This window comes from Sciurus vulgaris (assembly GCF_902686455.1).
Source record: "Sciurus vulgaris genome assembly, chromosome: 16".
In the NCBI taxonomy this organism is placed as follows: domain Eukaryota; kingdom Metazoa; phylum Chordata; class Mammalia; order Rodentia; family Sciuridae; genus Sciurus; species Sciurus vulgaris.
In genome coordinates, this window is record NC_136477.1 from 11310887 (window position 1) to 11337272 (window position 26386).

Consider the following 26386-nt stretch of genomic DNA (forward strand, 5'->3'; position numbering starts at 1 on the left):
AATCTCCAAAACTGAGGCAAACTACCCTTTTCTCTTTATAAGTTGGTTATCTCAAGTATTTGTTACAATGATTAAAACTATCTTTTACCATCAAGTATGAGATGAACTGTGGGCTTTTCATAGATGCCCCATATCAAGCCAAGGAAGTTCCCTTCTATTTGTAGAGTGTTGAACTTTTTCAAGTGCTTTTTCTGTGTCTGTTGGGATGATCCTGAGGGGCTTTTTGTGTAGCTGGTGATGGCACACACAGCCTTGTGCGTGCTAAGCCAGTGCTCTGCCACCGAGCTCCATCCCAGCCAGGGCCTGTGATTTTGGTGTTTATTCTGTTAGTGTGGTATATTGCAGTGATTGACTTCCAGATGAGAAACCAACATTTTTTTTATTAGTGCTTAGTTGGTCATGATGTAGTCTTTTTATCTGTTGCTAGATTTATTTGGCTAATATTTTGTTGAGACTTTTGCATCTATATCCAAAAGAAAAAGATTTGTGCCCCATAGTATAGTACAGGGTATGGCATTATCTAGTATATAGTGTGTATAAAGTGTTAATACCAAGTACAGTTTTATACATAATTAGTATATATAATTAGCACATATTATGTATAACTAGCATATAGTAAGTATATTTGAAATATATAATTATGGGGACAGAGGATGTAGCTCAGTGGTAGAGTACAAGCGTAGCATATGTGAGGCCCTGGGTTCCATCCATAGTACTGAATGAATATATGTATATAATTAGTATTGTAGTACATATATAATACAGTATTACATTATTTTGGCATAGTATTCTAGACTTATCAGTCTATACATAATAGGTTTTAGTCCCCTGCCAGCCCCCATAATTATTCAAACAAGCCAGTCACATCCTCCCATGGGAACCAAGGTTCATGTTGCCCTTTTGATGCTAGAAAACCTGCCCTCCATGCCCCTTATTTGATCTCTCTCCTCCCAAGTTCAAAGTCTGTGTGTGGATTGGCATGGCTTATGGTACTCATCTCCTCCAGACTCAGAGTATATATGAATGATAAAGTACTGTCAATGTCAAGTATCATGAATGCCTGTCCCAATAGTCCCAGGACCCTAATTCCTCTCTCGTGAATTGGGAGACTATTGAAACAATTGGCTTTGCAAACAGGACATACATATCATGACTACAGACATCTGCTCAGCCTTAAGTAATGGCTCTTGGCTAAGAGCCATTGGCATGACCCAGAGCAGGTCACCTGCTGGTGGGCTTGCTCCTCAGCTTGGCCAGCACTTAGTGGTACTTACCAGTACCCCTTTCCCCCACCCCAGACTCCCAGCTCCCTCAACAAGAATGGTTAATTAACATGCCCCAGCACAATGTGCCATCAGATTCGTATTTGCCTGGCACTCTGAGGCACCTGCCAGTCAAGGCACCAATCACACTGCACCTCAGTGGGTTAGCACTAGTTCCTGGTTAGCAAGGGCCATGCCACAGCTCTGTGGTCCCCATCACTGGATGCTTCAGGTAGCCGTATGGACTTTATTTTTATACATCCCCAGGACAGGCCCAGGGTTGACCCTTTGTGGAGTGTGAGAAGGAAGAAGGTCCCTACCCTGGAGAACTAATCATGACACCCCATTGTGTAGGCAAGGTCAGTGACCTTACCTGTCCCCTGTGTTGCTACTTCCCTTGCAACTGTCATGTGCTCCTCCTGACCCCCAAGGGTACTGAAGTGCATGTTCACGGTGCCTCATGATAGAGGTGACCATGAGAAAAGAAGGTGCCAGGCATGGTAGCACCGTGTCACCTCAGCTACTGGGGAGGCTGAGATAGGACATCTCAAGTTCCAGGCCAGCCTGGGCCACTTAATGAGACCCTGTTTCAAAATAAAAAGCTCAGCAGTGGAGCGCTTCTTAACCCTGCAGAGAATGGATAGGGCCCATTGTAGACTGTCAGGACCATAGTGCTGTAGTCCCATCTAATAAGGCCCCATACCTAATGCCCAGTTTTATTGACATCATTAACTCCATCCAATCAAAAAGTGGTAGTTTGCTATTAAACATTTGGTTCACATATTCAGCAATTTTAACAGTCTCTCAGGTGTGGTATATTCTCTTTCAAAGGGCCACAGTATACCTCTGTCAGGCTACCCTGAGGTAACGGCAGCCTGCTTATCTCACAGACTTTCCAGGCACCATCTTAACTTAATCTTGCAGGACAGGCATGACTCAACTGACTAAATCCTCCTCCAGTACTTTGATGTGCTCATTCAAAACAAGAAAGCGAGGCGCAGTGGCACAGCCTGTAATTCCAGCAACTGGGGAGGCTGAGGCATGAGGACCACAAGTTCAAGGCCAGCCTGGGCAACTTACCAAAACTGCCTCAAAATGAAAAGGGCTGGGATGTTGTTCAGTGGCAGAGTGCTTGCCTATCCTGAGTGGGGCCCTGGGTTCAATCCCAACCACTGCAGGGAAAAAATCATATGTAAAAGGAAAAGAAAAGCAAAAACCACAAACAAAATAAAAAACAAATATTCTAAGTATAAATAACTCAAAATTTATAAAACAAAAAAAGGCGGTTGGGGGATGAGTCAGTACCCTGCATAAAATGCAAGGTCCTGCCAGGCACAGTGGTGCACACCTGTAGTCCTAGCTGCCTGGGAGGCTGAGGCAGGAGGATCACAAGTTCCAGGCCAGCCTCAGCAAATTGGTGACACCCTGTCTCAAAATAAACAAGGCTGGGGATGTAAAAAGGTGAACTGTATATAAAAGAGAGTGGATATCTAGTACCTTTCATGAGGCTGGTAGGAATATCCAATAGTTAATAACTTGCAATTTTTAAGAGGCCATTAACCCGAGAACAGTTTAGAATTACATAAAAATGAAACCTATTTATATATAAATATACTTCAACTCACTAATGAATACAACAAACTTCAAAATGTAAATAAAAAATATATTAACTGATTTAATGTAAAAACACTACCCAGTAGCTGGGCATGGTGGCATACACCTGTAATCCCAGCAGTTCAGAAGGCTGAGGCAAGAGGAACACAAGTTCAAAGTCAGCCTCAGCAACTTAGTAAGGCCCTGTCTTGAAATAGAATATTAAAAAGGGCTGGGGATGTGGCTCAGTGGGCTCAGTGGTAGAGCACTCACCTAGCATGTGTGAGGCCCTGGGTTCAATCCTCATAAAAATTAAAAAAAAAAAAAAAAAAAAAAAGGTATTGTGTCCACCTACAACTAAAAAATATACTAAAAAGTATCCCTGGGTTCAATCTCAGCACCAAAACAAAACAAAACAAAAAAACAAACTCAGTCTCTTTGGACTGTTCCTTTTAAATAGTACAGAATTATTTCACCTCTGTATCTATTTGCAAAACTCTTAATTTAGAAGCCAGGTGCAGAGGTACACACCTGAAATCCCAGCAACTCAGGAAACTGAGGCAAGAGGATTGCAAGTTCAAGGCCAGCCTCAACAACTTGATGAGGCTCTAGGCAACTTAGTGAGATCCTGTCTCAAAATAAAAAATGGCTGGGGATATTGCTCCATGGTAAAGTGCCCCTGGGTTAATTACCAGTACAAAAAAAAAAAAAAAAAAGGTAGAAATCCAGAGACCAAACATGAACTATAAAATCCCTGAAAAAGACAATATATTTACAATTTTTATAACATTTGTTCCATCTTGCAAGTTTTTTGGATCATTATACATGAATTAATTTGCATCAGGTTTTCCATATTACCTGTACTTATATGATTTCCTTTTACATGTCCTTGAAATTGTTAAAATATTTCCTGTATTTTCTGTATTTATATGCTTTCTATTCAGTACAGTCTCATGTACTGTAAGGATTTTGGTAGTTTGAAGGCCTTCCCACATATGTATGTAATGCCTTCATGCATTGAATTTCATGCCTTTAAATTTGAAAGTTAGAACAATATTAGAAGGGCCACACACACCTGTAATTCAAGTGGTTTGGGAGACTGAGGCAGGAAGATCTGGAGTTCAAAATCAGCCTCAGAAACTTAGTAAGGCCCTAAGCAACTCAGCAAGATCCTGTCTCACAATAAAAAAATAGAAAGGGCTGGGATGTGGCTCAGTGGTTAAGCACCCCTGGGTTCAATGCCCGGTAACAAAAAAAAAAAAAAAAAAAAAAGCAGGCAGGGGCTGATCACATTGTTTACAATGATAGTATTTCTAGTGTGTTGTGTTTTTTCCACGTTTGAAATTCACTGCAAAAGACAAATGCTTTCCTGCATTTTCCACTTAGAAATCTCCGGTGTGTACCATCACATATCTTTGAACACTTTCCAGAGAAACGAAGGCACTTGCATATTCCCACATTTGTAAGATTTCTCTCCAGCATGATTTCTTCTGGGCATCCGCAAATCTAGAGAAAAATGAAAGGTTTTCCCATTTTTTACATTCACAGGGTTTTTCTCCAGCATGAGTCCTTTCATGCCTTTGAAAGGAACTGGGAGAAATGTCTCTCCCAAATTCTTTACACACACAGGGTTTCTCCCCAGCATCCATTCTTGGTGCACAAGAAATATTGGGCAATCACTGACGGCTTCCCCACACTGCTTACATTCATAGGGTTTCTCTCCAGCATGAATTCTTTTATGTTTTGAGAATAAAACAAATGATTTTCCACATTCTGTACATTTATAAGGGATTTCTCCATTGTGCTTTATCAGGTGTAGTTGCAAGTACCATACAGAAATGAAGGCTTTCTCAAATTCCCTACATTCATAGGGTTTCTCTGCTATATGAGTTATTCCATGTCTTTGGAGGGAACTGAGATTTTTTTACATTCATGGACCTGTTCTCCAGTGATTCCTTCATGAAGGAAAAGAAAGAACTTTTCCTCATCACTTTCATTCACAGTATTTGAAATTATTTGTGACACATGAAGGTTTCCCCACATAGTTGACATCTGTAGTGTTTGAGAGTGAGTCAGGACTTGGAAAGGATTGGATAGAAATGAGAGCTTTCCTGCATTTTTTATATTCACAGGGTTTTTTCTTCAGTGAGGTCTTTTCATGCATTTGAAAGGAATTGGGATGACTGAGAGCTTGTCCACATTCTTTGCGTGCATTGTCAGGTGTACAGGGTAGTGTTGAGTGGTAAGCGGTTTCTGAGGCTGGTTTTGAACTCCTTCCCACACTGGCTTACATTCATAGGTGCTTCTCTCCAGTGGTGAGTTCTGTTACGAACCTGAAAGGTACTGGAACATGTGAAGGCTTCACCACACTGTGTGCATTCAAAGGCTTCTCTCCAGTGTGGGCGATTCCATGTCTTCTTAATGTACTGGAAGAAAATGAATGCTTTCCACATTCTTTACATCTATAAGGTGTATCTCCGTTATGTGTTATCATATGTCTCTGAAAGCACTGTAGAGAAATGAAGGATTTCCCACATTCTTTACAAGTATAGGGTTTCTCTCCAGAGTGAGTCCTTTCATGTATTTGAAACATATGAAGGTCTTTTCACATTGTTTACATTCGTGGTGTTTCTCACCAGGCTGAGTGCTTTCATGTCTGTGAGGGAGTTGAAGTGAAGGCATTCCCATTATCCTTACATTTATATGGCTTCTCTGCATATTTCTGATATTCACATGGTTTGGGTCTAGTGTGCCTAATAAAGGTTGAGTGACATGTGAAGACTATTCCACACACACAGCATTCACATGGTTTTACTCCAGTAGTTTTCTTCTTTGGAATCTAAATGTTTCTTCATGTGGACTCTACTTTATTCCCAGTCTTCCTCTACCATGTGAGTGCTGCAAGGAAATGAAAAGACATTAGTAATGGCTTATTGATAATTTTGTATTAACTAACACTGACTAGTATTTTTTTAGCATCTTTAGGGAATATGTAGGTTCTCTGCTCTGAGTGTTTGGAAGTGAACACACTCAATGCTCTAGAAGAAGGTCTGACCACTATTAGCAAAAACAGTGATATGCACATATGTGGTTTATTTTTTTTAAATATTTTTGGATGTTGATAAACCTTATTCTTTAAATTTTTTTTTAACGTTGTCAATGAACCTTTATTTACTTATTTAATTTATTTATATGTGGTGCTGAGGATCAAACCCAGGACCTCACACATGCTAGGTAAGTGCCTCCAAAACTGAACCCCAGCCCCAGCACTCTATGTGGCTTCTTAATACTGATTCCAAGTGACCTATTTTGTAAACACTAAACACCACACACTCAATAAATATTTTAGTGAAAATTTTTAAGAATAATAAACCTGAAGCTGAACTTATTTTGTTTGCATCTTTTTATGACTTCATGGCATCCTGAGATTCCCTCTTGGGATACGGCTTTCTTTTGTGAGTGCCACTCACCTTGGATTGCCCCCCTGGTTTTTATGCTGATCTTTAATGTTCTGACCTTCCCATTTTTTCCCTGACATCTAGAGCAAGAAAAAACATTATGAAATTATAGAAAAAGTGTTAGAGCCTAAGTTAAGTAAATTAGAATACAGACCTAACCAAAAGAATTCCCAAGAGTCCAAAGCCATTTAGTTCTCACGAGTGATCTTAACCTTGCTTGACTTGCAAAAATAAGCAAAACTTAATTTGAACTATTTTTTTGTAAATGTCTATATGAATAAAAATGAAACAAGCTCCCAATCCAAAGATGTCAGCTGGGCTGGGGATGTGGCTCAGTGGTAAAACACTTGCTTGGTATGTTTGAAGCCCTGGGTTCCACCCCTAGCACTGCGCAAAAAAAAAAAGAAAAAAAAAGAAAAGAAGGGAACACCAAGTAGTGCTTAGACATTACTAGGGACTTTTCTGCAGGATTACAGCAAATCAATCAACTGTATAATTGTCATCAATCAAATAAGCTGGTTTTGGTTTGCTCTGCTTCTGTATTTGACCTATAATAGCCTTCCCCTTGGGCTTGGAACTAGAAACCACCTTTCAGTCTGGTGCTTCCCAATTTATGAATCACGGTTTGCTTGAATAAACTTTAAAATTTTTATTGGCCTCAGCTGTGACTGTACCTGGTTTATTTACTAACATATCTCTTTTCCACATGCCAAATCCTGAGAAGAAAGGTACTCTTGTTCTCTCAGTGAGGGAACCATGCCATTCTTACCTACAGAAGCCAGGTTCCGGAAGGTTCCCAGCATTACATCTTCGTGGAGTGGCCTTCTGGGGAATGATCCATCAGAGTCTACTCCTCTAGGGCAAAGTTCACAGCCATATATCCTCAAGGGCCACTGAGTCCTAAACACATCCCAAACCTGTATGCAGGAGGAAGGGCGAGAGTCACACTGAGAATCTGTACTCAATACAGATATTTGAAGGACAAATATTTACTCTGTGAACTGGTTACCAGAGCGCTTTCTGTCCACTCACTTCCATCTAAGCTTGAAGCCCTTGGAGCATATGGTCTTTACACTTTCCTGTGGTGACACAAAGGTAAGGTCCAGTTCAACTCAGAGAAATGCTATACAAAGGAAACAAATTTTAAGACCAGAAATTCTTTGTAAGAAAAACTTTTTTCTTTCATTTTTTGCAGTGCTGGGGATTGAACCTAGGGCCTCAAGCATGCAAGGCAAGTGCTCTGCCATTGCATTTAAAATTTTCAGACAGCATCTCAGTAAGGCTGCCAACACTGGCCTTGAACTTGTGTTCCTCCTGCCTTAGGCTCCTGAACAGCTGGGATTATGGGTGTGCACCCAATCATGCCAGTCCAGCATGAAATTATAATGAATAATACAATTGAAAAAGTATATGCATCTTCTTCTATTTCCATCATTCCCATCATTACTTTAATGGAATTCCAGCTTATAAAAACATCCAGCTGGCCATGTTGTCCTGAAGTAGTTAGATTCAGCTGTGGGAAACAACATTCACGTGAAAAACTAAAAACCTAACAAGAACAAAAAAGAAAAACTTACACCTTTCGTAAAATTAATTCAAAATGGGTGATCAAATAAAATATGAAACTATCAAACTTGTAGAAAATGAGAGAAAATCTAGGTAACAAATTTTTAAAAAATTTTTTAGTTGTTGATGGATCTTTATTTTATTCATTTATGTGTATGCAGTGCTGAGAATTGAACCCAGTGCCTCACACATGCTAGGCAAGTGCTCTAGCACTAAGCACAACCCCAGTCCAAGTTTAATAAAAATTTAGGTACCACACTGAAAGCAAGATCCATAAAGAAAAAATTATTCACTTCATTAAAATGACTATCTTCTGCTCTGCAAAAGCCAGCATTAGGGGAATGAAAAGAAAGGCTACGCTTGAAGAATTTACAAAATGCTTATCTGATAAAGGATTGGTATCTAAATAGCTAAAGAACTCTTAAAACTCAATCACAAAAAGACAGACAACCCAATTAAAAATGTCTGCCGATGTCAACTAAGCATGTGAAAAGATGTTCACCATCATGTCCTTATGGAATTGCAAGTAAAACACTAAAATGATACTACAGAAAATTAGAATGGCTACAATCCAACATTAAACACACTCTGCCATAGGATCTAGCCATCATGCTTCTTGGGTTTTGTCCTAATGAGTTGAAAACATCCATACAAATGCCTACATAAAAACTTTTATAGCAGTTTTATTCATAAGTGCCAAAACTTAGTGTTAACTAAGCTATCCTTCAGTAGACGAATGGAAAAGCAATCTGGTGCATTCATGTGTTGAAATATTCAGTGATGAACTGGAGGGACTGAGAGGGGCTGGGGTGTAGCTCAGTAGTACCGTTATGTGCTTAGCACGTGTTAGATGCTGGGTTCAATCCCCAGCACCATAAAAAGGGCTAACGCATGTACGTGCATGTCTGATAGACTTTGGTTACAAGTGTGTGACATTCAGGAAAAGGCAAAACAATAAGAGTAAAAAGATCTTTGTCAAGATTTTGGAGGTGGCGAAGAGATGAATGAATAAGTGGAGCATGGGGGTTTAGGGCAGTAAAACTGCTCCTCACGACAGAATCAATGGACACATAGCACTATGCATTTCCCAAGGCGTGCACTATGTGACACAACCCTAATATAAACTATGACCTTAATGCATCAGTACAGGTACGCGCCTAGTAATGGATGTAAGAGGTAAGGTCAAGTATTTTTAAAAATGGAGCAAACTATGTGGAAGAACAGGGATTGCATAGGAACTCTACTTTCTGACCAATGTTTACATTAAAAACAAGATGTAAAGTATAAGAAGAAAAAAAAAAAAAGTGACAAACTCATTGCAATTCAGGGGACCTGAGAGTGTGCCATGCCGAGGCAGCCTGAGGTCAGTCAGGGAGGCAAAGCGCCTCCTACTCCTGAGAAGTAAAAGGAGCGCTTGGGTCACTGTCGCGCCTGCCTGCCGCTCGGGACGCAGGACTAACCGCCGCCGCGCTCCGACCTCTCGCCCTAGGTCCCCGAACCCTCCTTCTACTCGTGCGGCGCGGATGCGGCTGCCCCGCTAGGATTTGGGCTGTGAGGTGGAGGAGCAGCGGCGGTGGAGGAGCAGCGGCGGCGGAGGCGGCGGCGGCGCCGGGGCGGACTGCTAGGGGAAACCGCTGCTGGACGCAGGGCTCTGGGATGCTCCGCAGGGAAGCCGGGCGGCTGCAGCGAGTGGGAGGCGGCGGAGGACCCACGTATTTTCCAGCCTGCTCAAGAGGTGCGCACTTAACTGCAGAGCTTGAGAATCCAGGGGAAAGAGATGAAGCCCAGGAAGCTGTCGTAGGCCTCCTGCGGAGGAAGGACTTGTCGACCTATGAGCGAGGCGTTACGACTCTCTTGCTGAAAACTAGAAAGATCTTGATAAGAAAAATCCCACAAGAGCCTTACAAGAGAAGTTAAGACGAGGAGAAGAAGCTTTATACGCTGCACAGCGTAGAGCGGCCAGCGCAGCAAAGCAGCGAAAGCCCTCGGAGCCAAGGAAGGCTGAGTTGTGTCTTGTAGGAGAAATGTGAGGTCACAGCATGAAGTTGTTCTAAGTAGCAGACTCATCAGGTGCCAGAGGATTGACACCAAATACAGAAAGCATCTGTGACTTAATGACCAAAACGAACGCGGCCAGTGGAAATGAGGACAGCCCCTCCTTAGGTCCAGAGTGGGAAAAAGAAGGCGCACGAATAGAATGCTTCCAAGGAGAGAGCCTTCCAAACAGAGGAAGGCCTTCTCCGGGCAGCACAGGTGAGCCAGCCTCCTGGAGTGGGAGAATGAGTTCGGCGGTGCCCAAACAGATGATGATGGCAGTTTCGAGTCCTGGATTGGTCGGGGCATGAAGCAGCCTGATACAGGTCAACAGACTCGAGAGGGTGAAATTGTGTAACTGTGTAGCAGCCACGACCAAATGTTAAACACCAACTAGAATGGGTACATGGGGGAGGTCAGAGACCACGTTGTAAATGATCGTTTTGTTAGAAAGGAGTAGGAATGATAGATCTGAATTGCTTCAGAACTAAGTGCAAATTTATCATCTACTTCTGCTTTTCAAGACCAACTTAATGCTTTTGTCATGTTGTCGATTACATTTATTTTAACTCTTTATAGCATTCCTGTTGACTTGTAGATTTACAGTTTAAAAAATGTTCATTACACTTTCTTCAGATGTTTTACTAAGTCTATTCTCTGATCTATCTGTGAAAATATTCAAAGTACTTTTTGTTAATGCTCAGCAGATGTGAAGGGAGCATAAGTAGGGAATGTCAGATTCAGATGGAGAAGAGGACCCCTTTTCCAGCACCATTTACTTCTATGACTTCTTTGGATTTTATTAACTAGTAGTAAGCACAATTAATTTGCATAGATGAGCCTAAGTGAAGTATCAGTTTCTTTCTATATTTATTGGATAACCTCGTATGATGTTGATTCAATATGAACAAAAAATAATATGACAAAAACCAACTTTCAGAGTTTGGACATTTAAGTTGGTAATAAAAAATGATATTTAAGGAATTTTTTAAAAAGAATGCCTACAGGTCCAGTGTGGACAAGGAGCACCCTGCATTGTGGACATAGTGTATGTAGAGATGTGTATTATATTTGATTTATATTTGAATAGCTGCAAAGCGAGAGTTTCCCAGAGTTCCTCTACCACAAAAGGGGGCCACTTAGACAATCGCTCAGCACACGCAGATGGGGCCAATTTTTGGCCAGTGCTGACTGTGAGGTTTGGTTAGTCAAACCAACCTTTGGATCTGTTCCTTAAACAGAGATGTTTCAATTAAGAGAAGAAAAACAGCAACACTCCAGAGTTCCATCATGAACAAATGTGACAATATCATTTGTGAAGTCTCCAAACTCATACTGCTATTCACTTACTGCTGTTCAGTTTTTCCTAGAGAGCTCTCCAGAGAGTCCAGGGCCCTGGGCAGGGAACCTCTAGAAGGGATGGAGAGAGGGGAGGCCACTTTCTCCTGTAGTCTGGAGATTAGCTTGAATACGCAGGAGGGCCAGCGTTGGGCTCCATCATGTCACAAGGTAGTACAGTTACGCTAATGGGGTTCTGTTTCCAGAAACACAAGGAACAGGCAGCAGGGGAGAGCATCACACGGCCAAAGCCTGTAAGAGCCTTTCTCTTCGAGTGGCCTAGGATGTGGTGGTAACTGCAGCTATATGGTGTACAGTGTGGGGCAGTTTCTTGCATCAGAAACTTATAGGCAATGTATAAAATCATATAACCCTAACCCTAACCCTAACCCAGGAAGTACAAGATGAGGGTGGTGTAGCCTCTATACTGAAGGGCTTTCTAAGAACACGCACAGAAAGGAGTGCCTGTCCTAGGGCAATTGAAACAGTCAGACCATTTACAGTAGGGATGCCCATTAAGGTAGGCCGATCTCAAATCACAGTACGGGGCTGGAATTGTAACTCAGAGGTAGAGCACTTGCCTAGTATGCTGAAGGCACATAACATTTAAAAAAAAGGAAAATGTTACTTCCTGAATATCAGAAGAATATTGGAGGGACAATAGCTATTTCTTCAGTGTCAACGAGGAAGTGGCTCTCTGATATGGGTTCGATCCTAAATGTCCCCCAAAGTAGGGACTATTGGCTTGGTGCCCAGACAGTCCTGCTATTGGAAGATGGCAGCTTAGGGGAGGAAGCTGGGTCACTGGGGGTGAGCCCTTGAAGGGGCTATGATTACCTTCCCCTCCTTCTCTTGGCTTCCTGGCTGCCACTGGAGAAACAGTGGCACCCTGTTTCCCTCTGCCACCTGCTCCCTTCTGAGATGCACTGCCTTGACACAGCCCCAAAGGCAACAAGGCCAAGCGAACATGGATTGACCAGGGGCTGAAGCAGTGAACCAAAATAACCACTTCCTTCTTTCACACTGTTATCTCGAGTACTTTGTCACAATGAGGGGCAGCTGATTAACACAGTCTCCATGTACTTTCAGGAATTCAACCAAGGAGTCAGGGCCTTTCATGTTGTGTGTGTGTGTGTGTGTTTTCTTCTACTGTGCTGTCACTGGATTCAATTAATATAGAATCCAGGTTTGTTTGGATCACTTTCTTCCCTTGTTTTTTCATGTTGTTCACATATCTTCCCCTCTAGCAGTGCAGATAGTAACCCTATAGTAACCCTATAGGTTTCCAAAACCTCTTCTTTAAGAGGGAGATCAATATTAGCAGCATCCAGTGCAGACAATATGTAGCCCTAAACCTAATAGGGTTAACAATATTGTCATAATAAACAGAGAGGGTGAGTTCGATTATTATCTACAGTATAACAAAATAGATTTGCAATAAGGTCTGCAGTTTCTAATGGAGGACAGAGAGGGTGGGGAGGGGTGTAGGGTGTAACTGTTAATGGCATAAGAAAAGAGTAGATAGAAGTTCTAGATCATAGAAAGAGTGGAAGCGTAATCGAAAGAAGTTGGTTGTTAGCATGAGAAAAGGGAGAAAGAGACTCTGAGGAAATAGGTAAACAAAAGGGAAATAGAGCAAGAAAATAAGGAAATAAAAATTAAAAAATTTTCAAAAAGGAGAAAAAAAAATTCTACACTATAACATTCATATAGTATTCAAACCCCCCAGTCTTGAGTTGCCTGATGCACGAGAGCTTCCAGTCTCCAGCAGGTGTCTCCGGATGGGATTTGCCCCACTAAATATGGGAGCTTCTGCTTCCTGGATAATCTAAGATGGCCACACTGGCTTCTACATGTGTTGGCAAATGGGGAGCTGCAGCTCGGGGTGTGGGCATGGTCAGCCGGGGGTCCTGAAGGCAGGGTGCTGTGGGTTGGGCTGAGGGGTCCTGGAGACGGGCCTCAGTCAGTCTGGCGGGGGTCCTGCAGGTCCTGGATGTTGTCTCAAAATGGTGGCAGCCACGCATAACCAAACCTGCAGGTACAGTGACAGTGGACTCCCAGGCAACAGTGGGCAGCTGGTGATCCGCTGGCAGTTTGTGTTTGAGCTGCAGGCTACCGGTGGATGATCAGCAGGTGGACCTTGAGCAGTGGGTGATGGGTAGGTGAAAGGCAGGTGATGGGCAGGCAAGAGGCAGGCAAACAGGCAAATGGCGGATGATAGAGGGTAGTCAGTGAGCAATGTGCACTCGAAAAGTAGTCGATATGCTGGCAAACTGTGGGTGATCAAGGTGGACAAAAGGCAGCAAAGACTGCCTCACAGAGAAAAAGATATCCTCTGCTTGAAACACAAATTATGGAGTGACAAGGAATGCAGCCTCCCTCTAGTCTGCCATCTTATATCTGTGTGCGTGTATTTCAATGTGAGCTCCTTAGTTCAGTATTTGGAGTTCTGAGTAAATGTGAAATGTCCTCTAAGGAGGCATTAATGTAATTCCTTACTGTGCTCCTGGAGAAAGGTGGATGCTGTTCAGATCTCGCCTGCAAAGAGTGTGGGCAATGGCAAGGCTCTCAAGCTTCCCTGAGGGTAACCAAGTCAGGGTTCACGGTCCTTCAGAGGTGGAGGAAATGCAGCCAACAAGCTGTAGAAATAGGCACTGGGAAGTCAGTCACCTCTGTGAGGGCAGACATTTGACCATTCGCTGATTGGATGGTGTCATAATGTCACACACTAGATGTAAGAGCTTAAGGGAGGACTTGTACATCAAGGCTGCAGTAATCTACTGTGTCCGTCATTAGCTCTAAGTTTAAGAATGGGCCTGGGGCTGCAGGTGTGGCTCAGTGGTAGAGCGCTTGCCTGGCACATGTGAGGCACTGGGTTTGAGTCTCAACACCTCATAAAAATAAATAAATAAAACAAAGGTCCATCAACAAGTTAAAAAAAAAAGAACAGGCCTGGTGGGTCAGGGCTTCCCTGTTCACCATTGGATATTGTGGGACAATGACTGCTAGACCATGGGAACACAGACAAGACAGTAGTTCTGCTGCTAATATGAGGCACGCTATTTTTATATTAAGCAATTCCCTAAGATTATCAGAGGACACCAAGTTTAAACCGAGTGGGACCCTCAAGTATAACTACAATTCAGCCTTAGTACTGATAGATGTAATGTTTGTCAATTAGTTAAATGTTAAAATTAATTCAGGAGCTGGGGCTATAGCTCAGAGGTAGAGCATTTGCCTAGCACGTGCGAGGCACTGGGTTTGATTCTCAGCACCGTATATAGATGCATAAATAAAATAAAGGTTCATCAACAACTAAAACAATTTAAAAAAATTAATTCAGAGCATGTATTGTAAAGAACTCAAAGTCACAGAATTCTCTCTTGTTTTTTGTTATATAAATTCTTTTAGTATATTTTGGATTTCTCAGTAAAATTGTGGACCTTAGTCTCAATATTCTTCCTTTTCTTCCTCCTGCCACTTGGTCACTGAATATATTTCAGGGAGGGGTGTGTCCTTTCTACTCTGATATTTAGACATTTTTTCTACCAGACAGCGTCACATTAGTATCATGAGGATTAGAGGCTTTTCTACGGCACCTGTGCTTTGCAATGTTTCGGAATCCCTGGCTTCAGTCAGGTCTGAATCAACCCTTTGCTATGCCCCAGCTGCCATGGATGTTGTGCCCCCAGCCCGGGGCAGGCGCTGTGTTGTTACAGAGGCCATGCAGTGCTCAGTCCTGCCAAGCCCTCTGTTGTAAGAGTGTGGGCTGAGCTGCTGTGTGGCAGATGCCTTTCTCCCCTCCAGTTCATCTCTCTCTCTCTCTGTCTCTTTCTCTCTGTACTCTACCACTGAGCTACATCCCAGTCTTTTTTATTTTGAGACAAGGTCTAAATTGCTGAGGTGGGCCTTGAACTTGTGATCCTCCTGCCTTAGCCTCCCAAATCCCTGGGATTACAGCAGTGCACCACCAAGCCTGGCTCATCTTTCTCTTTTTAAATGACTGCTTTTTTCAGGTGCAACCTGATGAGCTCACCTTTTATATAGGAACTAGTTCCCTCCACATCTCATGTGGCTGATGAGGCCAACCCAGCGATGGTCCAACTTCTCTAGAAATACACAGAGAGGTCCTGACCAAGACATATCCCCTCAAGATCACTTCAAGAGGGGGCCAGGGATATAGCTCAGTTGGTAGAGCGCTTGCCTCACATGCACAAGGCCCTGGGTTCAATCCCCAGCATCGCAAAAAAAAAAAAAAAAAAAAAAAAAAGATCACTTCAAGGAGGGGGGGGGAGGGAAGCAAGATGGAGGAAGGAGGGTACAGAGGGGAAAAGAAGGGTGGGAGGGGTGGGGGGAAGGAAAAAAATACAGATGAATCAAACACTATTACCCTATGTAAATGTATGACTACACAAATGGTATGCCTTTACTTCATGTGCAAACAGAGAATTTAAAAAAAAAAAAAAAAAAAAAGATCACTTCAAGGAAAGGCTGCAATTTCCCCTCCTGCTTCTAAACAGCCAGATATCCAAACGCTGGACTCAGGTGGCTGAAGCATGGAAACCTGTGTGTGGAGGGGGCTCAGCATGCAACCTCCAGCAGAGCAGTCCCGTCACAGCAGGCAGTGCCCAGTCATGCAAAGGGTCGAAGGTCGAGTATTTGCCAGCCGCCAGGCAGCTGGGAGGGTCCAGTGAGAAGGAGCAAGAGAAGAGAGATGGGGGAGTGGGGGTCCGTGCAGGAACTGACCTGCACCAACTATATGGTCATCTGCTGGTAACAACAGTGTGGTTACAGATAGCACATCCAAGTAGGTATGAAAGACTTATTCCTCACATGACTGAGTTCTCTAGGGAGAGCAGGGCAGGCTCTCAGGAATGTATAGAATGATTATGAAAGAGTAGACCTGGACTTGGATTTGTGGTTGGGGCTGGTGGCAGGGAGTGATCCCCCTCAAGGGACCAGGTGGTCCAGGTGGGCTGCAGAGGAGGGAAGGCTCACACTGAGATTGGCTGAGGGGCCAGAGCGCCTGCTTTAGCATGTTCGAGGCCCTGAGTTTTGATCCCTAGAACTGGATAAAGGGGAAAAAAAAAATCAACCATAGCAGGAAATGTGTGGAATCCAACTAGTCATCATAAGAACAAACATGGTTAGAACATTTTGGTGTCATTTTTATAAGAAAACACTAATAGTGTGCCACAAGAAATTATCAAGAGTGGTTATTAGAGGGTGGGCTGGAGGAAGAGCCCTAAAGTGGACCAAGATATGCTGACAGTCCCTGAAAGCTCAGGGGCATGGTTAGCAGCCAAATAAAATCAGACAGAAACTGGCTGAAGCAAGCTTTATTGGAATTTGGCTCTTGGGTGAAATTCCCAGACCCGGGGGTACAGTTCAAGTAGGGACCTGGAGAAAATCGTGCATGGCCCCTGGCTGCCCAGGGTTTTTATGGGCCGGAATGGTAGGGGGTCCTGCTGAGTAACAGGTAGATGTAAGGGTCAGTGGAATTTCTAGCCCACTTGATCGATCACCATTTGGCAGGCTGGCCTTTGTTTCAGCTGCTCTGCTCTGCCCCCTATAGTCGCCCTAAATTCCGACCTAACAGTCCCAAGGTTACTTTCCAGTTTTACGGGTTGTTTGTTAATGTGTTAACACACATCTGTTTGTTAATTTCTCTGTGTCCAATATACCTGACCAGAACAATTCAGAGAAGGAAAAGTTTATTTTGATGCTCATTGATTTTAGAGGTTCAGTCTCTGGTCAGCCAGCTCCATTTCTCTGGGCCCAAGATGAGGCAGAGCAGCATGGTAGAAGGCTGTGGTGGAGCAACACTGCTTGGCTCATGGCAGCCAGGAAGGAGAGAGAGGGACCAGGGAGACAAGAGGTAACCCAAAGGGCACACCCTCGGTGACCTAGCTCCTCCAGCCAGGCCCACCTGCCTGTAGTTACCACCCAGCGCAGCAGTCCTTTCAGATTATTGGTCCAACAAATGCACAGCTCTCATAATCCAACCATTTCAGCTCTGAACATGCCTGCAACATGTAGGAGCTTTGGGGGACACCTCATATCCAAACCATAGCAATGTGTATTATTTCTTTAAAATGAAGACAGATATTTGCATATACTGCATTTTATTATTTATGAATCTTTAAATTACTTTCATTTTTCAATTTTATGTTAACATTTTGTTTGCATAGTACTGGGAATTGGACCCAGGGTGATTTGGCATTGACCTACACCCACCCTTTTTATTTTTTATTTTGAAACAGGGTCTGAGTTGTCCAGACTGAGCTTGAATTTTCCATCCTCTTGCTTCAGTCTCCAAAGCAGCTGGGATTATAATTGTGTGCCACCAGGCTGGTAAATTTTAGCTTTTCTACATAAGATATAATCCTAAAGTATAACCTTTATACATGAACTGTCATAAAAGTGTAAGCTGTTCGAGGCCACCCTTGGCCTCATCCACCCCTCAGCCAGGGGTGCTCATCCACCAAGACACATTGTAAGCCCTTTTTAATATTTTATTTACAGACAGGTCCTCATTAAGTTGCTCAGGTTCTTACTAAATTGATGAGGCTGGCCTTGAACTCACAATCCTCCAGCCTCAGCAACCTGAGCTGCTGGGATTATAGGCGTGAGCTACCATGCCCGGCATCCTGGGTGACAAATTGAGACCAGGTCTCAAAAAATCAAAACACCCTCCAACCCCCGCCAAAAAAAAAACCCATTCATTTCCAGTGTGACTAGTAATTGAGCCCTTGCCTAGCACATACCAGGCCTTGGGTTTCATCCCTAGCATCACCAAAAAATAAGCTTCCATACCCCAGTGTGTATCTCACACTGGGAGTATTTTCAGGAATGAGCAGCATATTAGAATGCACTATGGGTTAGAATCTAATCCATTAAAGGTAGTAGAATATAAAGATTATAAGAGTTTTGAGGAGTTTTCCTCCTATTGTTTAAAACAGAAATTCATTTGCCTTAGGAACAGTAGAGTTTCTTCAGTTTCAAAGTTCCTTAGCGACACACATACACAATAACTGACCCCAAATGAAAAATGCACCTGAGCACTTAACCGCAACCATCTTACATCTTTTTTTCTTTTTTTTTTTTGGGGGGGGGGTGCTGGGGATTGAACCCAGGGCCTTGTGCTTGCAAGGCAAGCACTCTACCAACTAAGCTATCTCCCCAGCCCACCATCTTACATCTTGAGAGCCTTCTGCCTGAAAGGAAAAAATGTTTGGTACCAGAATTTTCTTCTCTTAATCTCTTACATTGTTTCTCTCAATCAACTTAAAATTTCACTCCCCCCACACCGAAAAAGAAAAAAACCAAAAATCTTACACATTGAACACAGGGAATATAATCACAAAGTGCTAAGAGAAACCAGAGTTAAATGCTACAATATTCTACAGATAATAGAATCCAAAGGAAAAAAACCACCAACCTTCAAATCAACTCAGGAAGGCAGCCTGCTTCCCACAATTCAGATGGAGAACCTACAGCCAGAAAGTTAAACACGGACATAAGCTTGGGTCCACACTCTTCCTGTTGGGTTATAACCTCTATGATGTGTCAGTCCCTGGAGAGGAGGGCAGGGACACCTGAGCAGCCACAGGGATGGACTGTGGGATTCCATACCCCCTCCTCTCACCTGGAAGCTAAGAAGTGCTCCCTTCCCCAGGCTTCAATTCTCAGGAATGATGAAACGCTCAGCTGGATTCAGATTAAAACTGTGATCCAAGTGAACCCCCAATTGATTGCACTGTGCCTAGGAAGAAGAACTTCTGACCTTATAGACTTTTCTCAAAATGAAAAAATTACACTGCACACACCTATACTGTGGATTGCAAAAACTCAAAACCTAATATTAAAAAGTAGGCCCAGGAACTGGGGCTGTGGCTCAGTGGTAGAGTGCTTGCCTGGCATGTGTGAGGCACTGGGTTCGATTCTCAGCACCACATATAAATAAATGTATAAAATAAAGGTCTATCAACATCCAAACTAAAAGTATTAAAAAAAAAAAAGAAAGAAAAGTAGGCCCAAGAAAACTTCAGCCCCAGAAAAAGCATATTCCTCCATATCCCCAAGCCACATCAGCGTGTGGATCCCCAACTTTCCAGAGCCCGGCAGATTCTCAGTGCCAATGCTTCTTTCCTTGGTGGGTGTGAACAAGCAGAATACTTGCAGGGGAAGGAGCCCTAGGAAGAACTAACTGTGTCTCTCATTACTTCCTTTTGCAGGCTCAAGGGTGATTTAATTTGGAGTCACTGGCTTCAGGTCTTGGCTAACCAGGAATGTAGCTTTGGATCATCATTAATAAATGAAACAAACTCAGTGTTTGAAGAATTCAGCAAATCACTCAATCCAGTTTTTATGTATAAAGAAGAGGAAAGAAAACTATAGGAATATTTACTAATTCAACAAGGAAATCCACAAGTATCTGTTCTTTTCAGAAATGAAGTAGTGGGAGAGCACTTGCCTAGCATGCAGGAGGTCCTGGGTTAGATTCTCAGCATCACACACAAAACACACACAACAATGAAATGCTGTCAGTTAATTGTTATTTCCAAGGCAAGAAATTAGTTTAATAAACTGTCATTGTTTAAACACTTCTAGGTGTTAGAAGTTTTAAACCCTGGAATTCTTTTGAAATCATCAAAGCAGAAAACAGACTGAGAAACTGTACATGTTCAGGGGAAGAAACAGGGAAACAAGAATTTTTAACAAATAAAATGTAACACTGGAATTTCCGCCCCCCTGAAATTCATGTCTTTCTTCTTAGATTTACTGAAAAAACATGAGACTCAAGTGAGTACATAAAATCTTTTCAAGGTGACAAACGCAGAGAGGGACAGTGCTAAGGCTAGATCACCCAAAAAAGTTCGCAAAGAGGAACCTCAACCCTAAGGAGTCCCTACAGGACATCTGTGCCCAGGAAAGGACTAGCTAAAGGGAAATCACAGCTTGGAGTCACTGGAGGAGAGGCACAAAGATTTTGTGCAACCAGTTTCCAAGTGTTATTCTTTCTTCTCTTGCAAAAATTCTAAAAAAAAAGCATATTTAAAATAGAACCGTCCCACTGCTCTATAGAAAAAAATGGTAATCAAAATAGTGCATTTGACCAGGTATGGTGGCACAGGGCTGTAATCCCAGCTATTCAGGAGGCTGAGGCAGGAGGATGGCAAGTTCGAGACCAGCCTGGGGCAAATTAAGCTCCACGCTTGCCTAGCCATGCCCTGAGTTCAATCCCCAGTACTGAGGAGAAAAAAACAGTGCCATAGTTTGAAAGTCAGCATAGAGGACTATCGAATAACAAAAGTAAATCAAAATATCTGATTGGCTTTTATTTGCGATTTTAGAATAGGTAACACCTCATTCTATGGATCTGAATGAGTGCATCGATGAGCTGAGCGGAGTTTGGGCTTACAGGCAGAAAAGGGTTTAAGAGAGAACAAAATGCGCACTGTTCTGTTCCAAGTTACTTTCCACATAAAGGTTAAATCAGAAGGGCCTTCTTATACACCTGCCTAACACTTGCCGGTTGGGGGAGTTTGGCCATTACCGGTCTCCTGATTTCCTTGGAGGCAGGTTGGAACTTCCTCATGAGTAACTCCGTTTGGGGTGGTCAGACCTAATGCAGGAGCTCAGAACAAACCAGTGGTCCTCTACAAACTTGAACAGGACAAGTAATAATGTCTACTGGAGAGAAGCTGGGGCTTGGAACGGGGTCGGAACCTGGAAATTTGGACTTTGCAGCCAGGACTTGGGAGAGGAGGTGGGCTGAGGATTTGAGATTCCGCTTCCCATCTATTTAGAAACTCCGGGAATCATCTGTCTGGCTGATTGGGGGAGAGGGAGGCAGTTCCTCCCGCGCACACAACCCTCGGGCGAGTCGGTGTCCGGTCCTCTCCCCGAGTCACCGCACTGTCGGGAGAATTGCCCCGAGAGGGTACCGCGTAGGGCCGAGTCGCGGCCGCAGGGACAAGACGGGGCTTTGGGGTCACGGCTGCCAATCCTGCCCCACCTCGGGGCTGGAGGGACCGAGGGCTGAACAGAGTCAGCGGGGGACCCGGCCGCAACCGGAACCCATGGTTCCAACAGGGGGTCCTGGTCTCGAGACTCCCGGCCTCTCTCTCACCATTTCTCGGCTTCCGGGGTCTCCAGACTTCCTGCTACGGCTCCCGCGGTCCACGCAGGTCACAGCTCGACCGCGGCGGCGGCGAAGCCACTTGAGCTTGTGACAAGCAGGAGAGACGGGAGAAAAGCAGCGCCGCGGGTCTCATTGTCTACCCTACTCCTGACTGTGTGACCACGCCCCCTTTCTCCAGCACCTCTGATTGGGCAATTCATAGGCTCCACCCTCTTTTCCTGAGTGACAGCAGACCCCGGTGGTCGCGTAGTTTGGCCCACTTGCCTGGTGCCTGTGTGCCTTAACCAGGTTCTGCTAGAGATGTTTTAGCAAAACTTTTCCAGATCTTCATGCTGGACACAGCCGTCGGTCTGCAGAAATACTGAAAGAGAGACACAGGTATTCTCAAGGAATCTCAGATTTAATTTGTAGATGAGGTGAACTCCTTAATGAACTACCCTGGGAGGAACAGATCCAGAGCAATAGGGTGGCTGAGGCAAGGTCAGACTGAATCAAAAGGGACATGCCAGTGACTTGGCATAAGGTTGCAAGGCCACTTATCGAACTTTGACCCTTGTTTGCAAATGCAGTTAAATAAAAGTGATCTTATAATGTAATAAAGAGTCTGAGACTGAGGATGTAGATCAGTGGTAGTTCATTTTTATCCAACCCCAGACCCCCTAACCTGGGCACAGAGATACTTCTCAAACTAACTTCAAGTTATGATGTAAAACTCTGATGTTTATATTCAACCCTGAAAGAATTTATTTCGGATCCATTTTTGAGTGATCCTACAGATTTGTTTGTTTTTGTGGCGCTGGGGATGGAACCCAGGGCCTCAAGCAAGCTAGCAAGTGCTCTAATAGAGCAGCATCTCTAACACCCATACAGAGTGCTGAAATTAAGCAGCTATCCTATCCTTAAGGCAATTAAATTCCTTTTTTCACTGATATAAGTCACTGATTGTTTATTTTTCCCAAACTTTAGTCAGTCTTTTCTGAACTCTCTCCCTAACAAGGACCATTCCTGTACTACCTTGCAGAATCCATTTTTAGCAAGAATCCTGCTAACTTGGTTTAGGGAGAAATCTCCACCTTTGGCATCTGATATTTGATCAAACTCGTCATCCATATGGCTCTGCGTGTGATATGTGATCATCCTGACCTGCCTTCACCAAAATCCCAGCAGACTGACACCTACTTTTAATAATGCCCCTCCCTCCTACCTTGTTCCTTAGCAAAGAAATCCCCAGTTGTTTTGATTTTATTTAGAATTAAACCTGGTTTTATACAGGAGTCTTCTTTCCCTATCACAATACTTTATTGAATAAAATTGATCTTTACTATTTTATCTTCTGTCTGGCTCTGGTTTTTTTAGCATAAAAAAATATAAGCTTACATACATTTGGAATATACCTGGAAGCACTTAATAAGTTTAACAAATAATGAGCTTAACAAAACTTCTAATGCACTTATTTATGTATTTGGACAGCTACATTGAGGTAAAATACACATTTTACACAAATATCCCTTTAAAGTGTATCATTTCGGTTTTCATTATTTACATAACATAAACATTACATACATGATTTAATTATACACAGTGGCGTATAATCATCACTGCAATCAATTCTAGGGCATTTTTATCACCTTAAAAAGAAACTCCTGTACTCTTTGCCTGTCATTCCTCTTCCTCCTTCAATTTCCTGCCTTTGGCATTCACTAATTTGCTTCTGTCATACAGATTTCCCTATTTTGGTCTTTCTTCTGAATGGAATTACATAATATGAGGTAAGTTTATTTTGGCTCATGATTCCGGAAGTAAGAGGTCAAGGTTGGGCTGCCCCATTTGTGTGGGTTTCTGGTGAACACAACACCCAACACCTGATGTAGGATAAAAGCATCACTTCTCCCACTAGGAAAGAGAGGCTGAGGTCTACAACCCCCTTGAAGGGCATACCCCAATGACCTAAGGACTCTCACTAGCCCGGCCTCTTAAAGGTCCATAGCTCCTCCCAATAGGGCCACCCTAGGAATTGGGCTCTTATATATGGACCTTTGGGGGACACTCATTCAAACCATAGATAAGCTGGGTATGTACCCAAAATAATTTGAAGCAGAGACTCAGACAGGTATTTGTACATGTGTTCACAGGAGCAAATAAGTCTCAGCAGGCAAAACATGGAAGCAACCCAATTGTCCACTAGCGAATGACTGGATCAACTAAATATCCAAATAAATATTACTCATCTTTTAAAAAGTAAAGAAATTCTGACTTATGCTTCAGCATGAATGAACCATGAGAACATTTTGCTGAGAAAAGTCAGTAAAAAAATACATAAATAAATAAGATGAAGCTGGGCATGGTGGCACACACCTGTAATCCCAGGGGCTCAGGAGGCTGAGGCAGGAGGACCGAGAGTTCAAATTCAGCCTCAGCAACTTAGTGATGCCCTAAGCAACTCAGTGAGATCCTGTCTCTAAATAAAATACAAAAGGGCCTGGGGATGTGACTCAGTGGTTAAGTGCCCCTGGTTTCAATTCCCAATACAAAAAAAAAAAAAAGAAAGAAAGAAAAGAAAAGAAAGAGAAAAAAAAAAAAGAAAGTAGACTTACAATTGCCAGAGGTTGGGAAGAGGGAGTAATAGAGAGTTGTTGTTTAATGGATAATTTTATTTTTTGCAAGACAAAAACAGTTATAGAGATTGGTTTCATAATGTCAATGTACTTAATACTATTTATCTACACCCTTGAAAATGGTTGGGACTGGGGTTATAGTAGTTTTTCCCTCACATGCTCAAGACTATGGGCTTAATCCGCAGTACTGCAAAAACAAAAAAGCAACAACAAAAGCACAACTCAGTATAATCCCAGCAGCTCAGGAGGCTGAGGCGGGAGAATCACCAGTTCAAATGCAGCCTCAGCAAAAGTGAGGCACTAAGCAACTCAGGGAGACCTTGTCTCTAAAAAAAATACAAAAAAGGGCTGAGGATGTGGCTCAGTGCTTGAGCGCCCCTGAGTTCAATAGTTCAATCCCTGGGAAAAAAAAAAAAAAAAGATGTCAAATAATCCAATTTAAAAATGGGAAAGGATATGAATAGACAGTTTTCCAAGGAAGATAAACAAATGACCAAGAGCAAATGAAAAACACTATACATCTTCCAACACAAAGAAGTTATATGTCTGAAGTAGTAGACATGCCAGTTACCCTGACCTGATCATAACGTATTATATGCATTTATTGAAATGTCACACTGTACCCCATAAAGATGCACAATTACTATGTGTCAAAAATAAAAAGTTTTGTAAGGAATCCCACGAAATCCACGCAGGCACGGGAAATCACATAAGGGAGTTTATTCAGCAAACAGAGTGTCTCCCTGCAGGGTAAGAGAGAAAATGAGAGGAAAAGAAAGGGAAAGAGAAAGGGCCCACGCTAGAGAGAGTGGAAAGAAAGTGAGTCCCGGGAGAGAAAAGTGAGAGAGAAAAGATGGTGGTGAAGCTATCTTTAAGAATCCCGCAGGGCTAACAGGGGACCAATGACGGAGAAGGACCCTTGCAAGCTGACTGATGAACCAATAGCTAGCTAGGATGTTCACAGACTGACAGTAGTTGGGAGGTGGGGAAATGGCTGGGGGGGAAGGGTGGGGAGGGCAGCTTTGTACATTACAGTTTTTTTATTTTCTTAAAGAAAGAGGTTGGCCTCTGGAGTGTGGCTTAGTGCTAAAGTGCTTGCCCAGCATGTTCCAGTCCTTGAGTTCAATCCCCAGAACTGAATAAAAGATATTGAACATTATCAGTCATTGAGGAAATGGAAATTAAAACCACAATGAAGGTCCTTCATGGTGGCATTGCTGCTGGGGAAGCTGAGGCAGGAGGATCTCAAGTTCAAGGCCAGAATGGGCAATTTAGTAAACCCCGCTTCAAAAAAAAAAAAAAAGGTTGAGGATGTAGCTCAGTGGTATAACATGCGTGGGTCCAATTTCCAATACTGCAAAAAACAAACAAACAAAAAAAGAAACAAACAAAACACACACACACACACACACACACACACACACACAACACACAATGAAGCCAGAAGCCAGGTGTGGTGGCACACACTTGTAGTCCAGCTACTCTGGAGACTGAGGTGGGAGGACCACTTGAATTCAAGATGCTCTTAGGCAACATAGTGAGACTACTCTCCCTCCCTATCTCACAAAACAAAACAACAAAAGTTACAAAGAGATGCCACTTCACAGTCATTAGGGCGATCAAAAAGATACTGACTCGGGGTGTAGCTAAGAAGAGCACTTGTCTAACATGAACAAGCCTTGGGTTCCAACTCTAGTACTGCCCCCTTCCAAAAAAGAGAGGGATATACTAACATGCTGAAGATATGTAAAAAATCAGAACAGTCACTCATTTCTTGTGGGAATCTAAAATAGTGCAGAAGCCATCTTAGAAAACCATCTGTTAGCTCCTTGGAGAGTAAACATAGAGCAACCAGGAGCCCCATCAATTCTTCTCTAAGAGAAACGAAATTAAATGTCCACTGAAAAACTTGTACATGAATGTTTATAGCAAACTTATTCATAATAGTTTAAAAGGATGGAAACAAAGCAAATGTTATAAGCAGACATGACTGGATAAACAAAATGAATTATTTGGATGCTATAAAATAGCCTGAGGCTAACAAAATGAATAAACTTGAGCCCAGCATGATAAGACCTATAATCCCAGTTACTCAGAGGCTGAGGCAGGAGGATTGAAAGGTCCAGGCAACGTGGGAAACAGTAGAGTGCAAATATTGATGCATACTCCAATACACATCACTAGAAATAACTGATAAGCAAATGAAACTAATCACAAAGAACACGGATATGATTCCGTTCTGAGTGCAGAAAGCTATAGCAACAGAAAGTAAATTAGTGATTGCCTAGAAGTCAAAAGATAGGAGAGTGAGAGCTAAAGAGTTCCTCTCCTTCTCCTTCTTCCTTCAACTCCTCCTCCTCCTTCTCCTTCCTC

At 42.9% G+C, this 26386-nt stretch overlaps 2 long non-coding RNA genes across 2 annotated transcripts in view; both read right to left on the reverse strand.

The window, feature by feature from the left end:
* LOC306646592 overlaps positions 1-26386 on the reverse strand; it is an 82987-nt gene that overhangs the window by 20513 nt on the left and 36088 nt on the right. The window lies entirely within an intron of this gene.
* On the reverse strand, positions 18441-21525 carry LOC306646591. Its single transcript, XR_013759889.1, has 3 exons — positions 21387-21525; positions 18693-18744; positions 18441-18468 (listed from the first exon to the last, which is right to left on the reverse strand). It is a non-coding gene; the product is annotated as an uncharacterized lncRNA (long non-coding RNA).